The following is an 8,193-nucleotide window of genomic DNA, read 5'->3' on the forward strand; positions in this document are numbered from 1 at the left end:
TTTCCACGGTGTGCTAGTTGTAGATGGTCAGTAGTACTGATCACTTATCTCTACTGGACGCTAGCATGATGAAGTGCTAGACTGTTCCTGAATAGTGAAAAAAATAGCGCACTATAGCATCTTTTTCTTTTGAAACTGAGACCGTAGAACAATTACAAGTGTTCTACAGTAATTTCATGGAAAAAAAATTATAAAGTACAAATATTACAGCATTAACCCACTCTAGTTCTAGGAAATAAACTCATGTTCCAATTATAGGTGTTGTTCTATCCAACTAATCAGTTACTCTACTTTCCTCTGTTTTGCCCTGAGTTGAACTGTCCAGAGTCGTTCTTTAAGGTAGTGTTTCCAAGTGTTCAAGTGTGGAGCAGTTGATCTGAAAATCTTGTCATTCCTAACTGATCATATACGCCAACATCCCATCACAACAATGTCCAAAGCAATTTCTTCTGGAAGGTGACTGACAGTCACAAAATTTCATCATAAGCTAAAATGCCTCTGTGTTTATTGGGAGTCAGATGATCCCAACATAGAAGAGAGAAAGGACAGTTCCAAAAGAGGTGGAAAAGAGTTTCCTCAGTACCCTCTAAGCATAGGGCACAATTATAATCTTGTAAGAACATGCTTTGACTGTGCAAAAGATTCCTGGTGTTGATTCTGTCTTGCAGTAGCAGCCAATAGAAAATCTTATGTCTCAATCTGCATGCAGTGCTCCAGAGATTTTTGAAGATAATGTGAGCTGAGTTATTACCCACACTACAAGAAATATGTCAACTTGTTACCCTCACTATTGGTCTCTGAAAGGTCATAGTTTTTCATTTACGGTCTTTTTGTGACCAAAACCAGAAGGTCAAAAGCTGGCGTTCGTAAACTGAAATTAGTGACCTTCTTTGTCATATGTAAAAGGTCGTTGGTTCCATGACCAAATTTTTGGTCACTAGCAACCTCCTCAGGCCACGTAGGCATCCAGCATGGCAAGCTGATGTGGCACAAAATTCAGCCTGGTCCGATTCAGTGTCTATATGGGCCGAGCCCATTAATTCAGCCTTTTTAGTTATCATTTTTCTGTCATTCTGCTCTACTACATGGGCCTGGCCTAATATTTCAGCCTTTTTGTTTTCGGGTCGAGGCCTTTCTGGCTCAACGGTTCGTAATTTTTTAGGAGATGGGTCCATTACTCAAATGGGTCCCGATTGTCATGTTCTAATATGTGGGTCCATGTTTTCAATTCATCGGTAAATAAATAACCAATATTCAAATCAAAACAACCAGAAAGCACAGATAATACTTCAAATAACAGCCAAAATAAGTCTATTACATCATACTCCCTCCGTCCGGGAAAAGTTGTCTCCGACGACATTTTGCGAAAATCACCTCCCCTTTCCTCCGACAAACAACACACTCCCCGCGCCAGAGCCAGAGCTCCCTTGCTCGTCTCCCCCTCGCCGGAGCTCCCCCCGCCAGAGCTCACCTCCTCTGCTCCCCCGCACAGCTCTCCCGCGCGTCGCCGGAGCTCCCTCTCCCCACGCCACTGCCGCGGTTCTTCCCCCCTCCTCGTTCCTCTCATCGTCCCCCCATGGCGAATCACGGCGAGGAAGGCTCGACTTTTTTCGATCTGCTATCCGACGGCGTCCTTCCCCGAGGGCGGCGAGCCGGAGCTTCCCCTGCGCGTCGTCGACCACCTCCTCATTGGCTGGACGTCGTCGACCACGAACCCAGTATTCTCCAAGCGCACGCCGCTGTGTGGGTCGCCGAGACGCCGAGGCCGAGGCGGAGCTCCAGGCCATCGAGGTCGCGTACGCCGCCGAGTCCGGCAAGCGCCGCCAACTCCCAGACTGGTCCAAGGCACCCGCCCCCGCCTCCGTCTGCCCATAGCCCAACCCAGTCCCCTCGCCCCCCTCCTGCCAAGGTGCGGCTCCCCCCTCTTCTTGCCTCCCGCTTTCCCCTTCTTGTACTCCAAAATGCTTCTTTTGAGTACATTAGCTGTCAATTTAGTCTATCTTGAAGCTTGGGAGCTTCTTTAGCAAGTTCACTGTAAAATTGAGTACAAGATCACGGAAAATTTTCTGGAGTGTATGTTCTGCAGTCACTGAATTTTCTCGAGTGCATGTTTACTGAATTTTGTGAAGTGTATGTTCACTGAATTTGGTTTTCAGTAGTGTTAAGAGTTCAAATCAATAGTGCAGGTTCGTGTACATGGCCACCCCTCATGGATATGCATTGGGGCGCTCCTGGGAGAGAGGATTCATGGCCATCCTAGCTAGCTGCCTTAGTACACAAAAGTAGGCAAAGTTTCTGTAAGAATATACTTAAATCAAGTTTATTCAGTTAACTAAATCAAGTTTATTCAGTTAAGGACAGAATTATTTTGATCAAGTAATTACTGTGACAACATTGCAACATTTCTTCAGAGTACATGATCAGTTTTGCCCCTTTTTAGTAAAGAGGTGCAGCAACTTTCTGGGATTTCTAAAACTTTAGTCACCGGGACAATATACAGTCACCTGGGAGTCACCTGGGATTTCTGAAACAATAGCGCCACTTGGACAATTCAAAACAGTTAACTAAAAGTGTCTAAAACAGTTAAGTGTTTCTGGGATTTCTTTTTTCTTCTGCAAGGCATGATTTCTTTTTTCTTCTTCTTTTTTCTCTGGTGTGTCATGTCTTTTTTTAGACTAAAAGTGAATCAGAGCAAAAATCTTCTATGTCAGTGTGCTAGAAATAAGAAGACAAAATTGGACTAAAATGAATGACTGAAATTGGACAATTGGAAACTTTAGGCATGTTTGCAATTGGACAAATGGTGTATAAATCCAAATAAATCAAATAAATTCAAATGATTCAAATAATCTTAGTTTGCAATTGGAAACTTTAGGCATGTTTGCAATTGGATAAATGGTGCACACTTGTTTATTTCCTCTCTAGTGGCCTAATTCTAGTGGAACTTTGGTTGGTTAGTGCTCTTCTGTTGCTTTTGACTAATCTTAGTTTGACGGACCTGACTTGTGCTCATTTCCAGTGGACTTCACATTCCAAAGGAGGGACAGAATCTGGAGTAATTGATTATTTCCAAAATCTGGAGTAATCTTCTCAAGTTACATGATCAGTTGTGCTTGACTGAAAATTTTCACAGGAAAATTTTGACTGGAGTAACAGAGGCATAACAGACTTTCCTAAACTAAGGACGGGAAATAAGAAGGTGAGCATATCTTCTAAATTAATAATACTCAACTCAACCCTTCCTAGAATGGGGTATTATCTGTCCCGATAAATAGATAATTCCAGGAGTAATAAATAGGAGTAAATTAAATAAAGTATTGATATAATTGGAATTGCGGAAGCAAATACCAATTTACTAAAAAAAGAAAAAAGTATCTAATCGAAATCGAAAGAATTTTTTTTTAAGATTAAACAAAAGGGTTCGCAAATAAAAGCGCTAGTGCCACAACTAGTCCATAAATTGTTAAAGCTTCCATAAAAGCTAGACTAAGCAGTACAAATTACAGGTATAGATTGCTCTGTTCAACAAACTTCCTATCAGTCCAACAATGTTTCTGAATCTAAACTTTTTCAGTTAACAGAACCTGAACCTGAACATGTTCAGTTAACAGAACCTGAACTTTTTAACCTTCCCTCTCCCTTTTAGGCGAATGTGGATGTTGCACACTATTGTGAAGGTGTAGCACTGCCCAATTAAATTTCCACTTCACATATCTACTTCAATTTCTACTACAAATTCACCTTTTCAACAGCAGACGCGGGGCAGAGAAGTCAGACGGCGAGGATGAGCAGAAGCATCAGACGGCGAGGAGGAGCAGAAGCATCAGACGGCGAGGACTCGATCTGGGGGCGTTGGCTTCGCCCAACAGCTGCAGCATCAGAGGCTGAAGGGAATCGCGGCGACAACAGAAGGAAGCGGCGGCCGGCGACTTGCCCAAATCCCGCACCGGCGGCCGCGGGCGCGAGGAATCGGGCAGAGGATGAGGGCGCGGGCCGCACCGGCTAGGGACGCGAGCAGGGCGACGAGGGAGGTGCCTTCAGCCGTGGAGGAGGCGGGCGTCCAGTTGGTCGCCGCGGAGGAGCAGTCACCTCCGTGTGGGCGGCGGCGCAGCTCGCCTTCGTGCAGGCGGCGCAGGCGGGCAGGGGCGCCGCGGATTGGCAGCGGCGGCGCAGCGGCGATGCAGGTGGACGGCAGCGCGCTGGGCTCTACGGTGGCTGCCGACGGCGCGCTGGGCTTGTTCCTGCCGCGGGCGTCCGGAGGAGGAAGAAGCAAAGGGGTAATTAGCAGGAGATTTAAAATCTTAAGGGTTTATTTGCAAAAATCATAATGAACTACGCCGTGGACAACTTTTCCCGGACGGAGGGAGTATAACTTAGATACAATGGTAATCACAGCCACAAGCTCAACAAGTCTCTACAAGTGTAATCACAACCACAAGATCTACAAGTGCCCTTTGACAGCTTCGAGTGGCCCTTCGGTTTCTATCAGTCCCGATTTGAGGAACACACCAGGCTTCAGGGTCTTCTCCATAGTGTCGACCAAGATCTCACCCTTCATCGGCATCAGAGTGATGCACCTGAACATGGCAGGGAAAAGGATTACCTACCAAAAGCCAAATTTATACAAGATATCACCCTTTCAGTGGTGCAGAATATCAGAGAACGGTGCTTCAGCATTATAGGGCATGGAAATGTAAAATGCAATTTTTTCACAAAGGGCGTACAATCGCAAATTTACTATCCAGAAAATTAAATTAGAAAAAATGAATGAAACAGTGAAGTGCATGTCAGCCTTAGTGTTTCTACTTCCTACAAATGACTGAGAACCATGGTGTTTCAACCTTTTGTAGAACACTATTCTATAACAATATATATTGAGCATGCTACAGCAGAAGCTTGAATTTATGGTTTCTATACTTCTACATTTACATCCTCACTAATATAGACCTTTTTGCTTCATACAGTACACGGCAATAGGAGCAAAATTCCAATAAATTCATTACAGGCTTGCCAAAAAAGACTAGTTACCTACACACCAGGGAATATAAACTTGAGAGGTTGATATCAAGGCCTATCAAAAAACAAGGCCATATGGCCGACCAATGCATCATAATTATCAGTTTTAAACACTACAGGACCAGAAAGTAGGTGTTGCTTCAAGTTTTAAAACTCAACCATTCATCATTAATAGTAGCAATTTAATCTTACTAAAGATAGGGGCATGTACAATGGGAGAGCACACTATAGCCAGAACTTACATGCAAAGATCCTGGAATTTTATGCACAACAGCAGCAGATTAGCTATATGAACACAATACCAGAATTTTATGCAACGTGAGAGCACACTACAGCCATAACCTACACACTACTACTCAACTACTGTACATGCATAGTACTCTGTCAGTAAGCAGCAGAGGAGATTTAAAAGGAAGGACCATGTGCGTGTGTGTGTGTGTCAAAAACTGAATATCACTAGTCACCCTGCAGACAGCAAGTTTCAGATGTTAAGAACAGATCAACATGTTGAGCAGTTAGGGAATCACGAGAAGGAAGTGGGAGGGTGGATCACGATGGTCTCACCTTGCTGTCTGCAGGGCAAGGTATGCCCCCTCCTTGCTACCAGGGCAAGGCATGCCCCCTTGGCGGCGTACTGGTAAGCCAATTGCTGCATGTAGAAGAGAAGATCCCAAGTTGTTTGGAGTTAACAACGAAAGTACTGTATAATGTTTAGAACATGTATATTCAATATGACAAGTAGAAAAGCAGAGTTCTAGCAGAGTAGCATAAGAAGCAGAGGAATTCTGATTCTGTAACAAGAGGAAACGGAGTTGTCATGTGCAACAAGAGGAATTCTGATTTTGTAACAAGAGGTAGAATTAGCATCACTAGCTATGTTGTTGTTGTTGTTTGCATATTACTCCCTCCGTTCCTAAATACTTGTCTTTCTAGGCATTTTAACAAGTGACTACATACAGAGCAAAATGAGTGAATCTACACTCTAAAATATGTCTGCATACATCCGTATGTAGTAGTCATTTGAAATGTCTAGAAAGACAAGTATTTAGGAACGGAGGGAGTACATAAGTAGTTGTCTGCCTAAGCAAATAGAGAGGTATATGCAGCAAGAACACGCAATGTGATGACAGTATGAGTGCACTATAACTCTGGAAGTAAAAAGAACATAAATTCATTTGGGTTGGTTTGTACACAGCCAAGAAAAACTTCTTACAAATAAATTCATGGAAGCATATCATCCTTTTAGTCCCTCACCCATATCTCCTAGTAGTATTACATAATGCCTAGTGAGTGATCTAGCAATGCACTGTACAAGAGAGTATATATGTGTACAGATTCCTGCAGCCAGCTTCTATCAGTAACATGCATGTATATATTGAAGTAAACGTAACAAAGAGTATCTTTGGAAACATTCAAAATATATTCAATGTTAGAGCTGCATCTTACAACTCAAGGAGCCACATGAAATCCATGGAAGGACCTTACTGCGACAATTCACTTGTATAGTCATGCCTCATGTGCATAATGCTGTTGCAAACAAAATTGTTGGTAAAGTTGCATAAATACAAGTGTCTAAGTTAGAAATCACTGGAGTGTCAGACTCATGCATCTAACAACAGGCCCATCCATTTGCAACAGGCAAGTACTCCCAAAACTCTTTGTAAACTGAGAACACCTAGGCAGTAAGCACTAAGCACAAAGACAACAGGATTGAGCTATTCACATGCTCATGGCATACATAGGAGATTAGTGTTGAATACAATGTCTTGCATTTACTGAGAAAAACATATACAATGCCATTTACTGAAGCTGTGTGTAAACATGACTAAGCTTGATAGATACAGGGAAGAATAAAACTGAATAAGATAGCAGTTAACGACCTTATAGCTTTGAATGGAAACCCATAGCAAGCATATATAAAAATTATCGGGGTTGGTGGGATGGATGAGCTATTCGCAGCTCACATAGGACGATGACAAGAACCTGCAGACCGCGAAGGCAAGAAGGTCAGAGAAGGAGCCCACCAGAGCAACAATCAAATGAAGCAGGACATCTGGTAGGTCTGCCCAACCTTGATGTCCAGAAATGGCGAGGACGCAACACACATCAGCCCTTTCTTGCATTCTGCAGGTTGCAGCTTCTCTGTGAAAAATTATGAATTCAGAGAAGAATATCAGTACTAGAAGAATATGAAGTGGATGCTAAGGATTAAAATAGACTGTGTGCAGTGGCCGTAAGCATCGATTGTGGAAATAGTAGCACTGGCTACTATGGCTACAGCGACGCCAAGCAATTCAACGAAGCAACGACCACCATACAGAGCTAAGGACTGACTACTACGGCTAGTAAGTGTTCGTAAATCAAAACAGATCATTCCAAACTGTTATAAGGTCATACTGGATAATAGAGATCGCAATTATTCTAACTGAACTACACAAGAGTACGTCTTCTGCAGCACAGCACAAAAGAAAATTTTGTTACTCCGGAATAACAAAAGAAATTACAATCACACATCTGAAACAAACTAAATAAGTGTAGCGTGCACAATCAGGCGCGCTGTAGTGTACTAAACTCTACTCGAGCGCATGCAATGGCACTGAATCAGCCAATGAACGAACCAGAGCACATTAACCAAACCGCCATCCCCCCATGCACTGCAGCGAGGTCAAACAGGCGCAGCGGCATGTGAGGTGCGAAACAAAGGGGCTGAGCATGAATGATCCTTGGCCAGTTGTGAGCGCTCGCTGCCATGGAACCGGCCACCATAAATCAGGTGCCACCACAGCGGCCAGCCGCAGATCTCAGGCTCGCGGCGGGGCGCCAGGGCCCGGATCTCGCAGATCCGCGCGTGCAGTCCCGGTGGCCACGCTCGTACGCGAGCGGACCCGGAGCTCAGCTCGCGGAGAGAACACAGGGATGCGTGTGGTTAGTTACCTTCGGGCTCGGCAGCGTCGTGGTCGGCGTCGGGGCGGTCCTGCGGGGGCAGCGGGGAGGAGAGGGGCGCGCGCTTGGGCACGGCTAGGGCGAGGAGGCGTAGGGGGAGCTCGGGGCCTCCATCTTCTACCGGCGGCGGGGGGCAGGGAGGAGGGGTCGGCGGGCTTGGGCTGCATAGACTCCTCCAAGTCCGGCATCCGGAGGGATCTGGGAGTGCTTGTTGTCGCTGTGAAGTGTGGGGAG

The 8,193-nt window shown here is 44.8% G+C and overlaps 1 long non-coding RNA gene across 5 annotated transcripts; it reads right to left on the minus strand.

The window, feature by feature from the left end:
• Nucleotides 1–4,360: 4,360 nt before the first annotated feature.
• LOC119272106 lies at nucleotides 4,361–8,187 on the minus strand. 5 transcript variants are annotated; one of them, XR_005134695.1, is made up of 6 exons: nucleotides 7,951–8,187; nucleotides 7,088–7,158; nucleotides 6,897–6,999; nucleotides 6,463–6,543; nucleotides 5,581–5,665; nucleotides 4,361–4,577 (listed from the first exon to the last, which is right to left on the minus strand). It is a non-coding gene; the product is annotated as an uncharacterized LOC119272106 (long non-coding RNA). The 5 variants fall into 5 exon arrangements; XR_005134693.1 differs by having other exon boundaries at nucleotides 5,581–6,543; XR_005134694.1 differs by having other exon boundaries at nucleotides 6,463–6,999.
• Nucleotides 8,188–8,193: the final 6 nt, after the last annotated feature.

This window comes from Triticum dicoccoides, chromosome 3A (assembly GCF_002162155.2).
Source record: "Triticum dicoccoides isolate Atlit2015 ecotype Zavitan chromosome 3A, WEW_v2.0, whole genome shotgun sequence".
Classification (NCBI taxonomy): Eukaryota; Viridiplantae; Streptophyta; class Magnoliopsida; order Poales; family Poaceae; genus Triticum; species Triticum dicoccoides.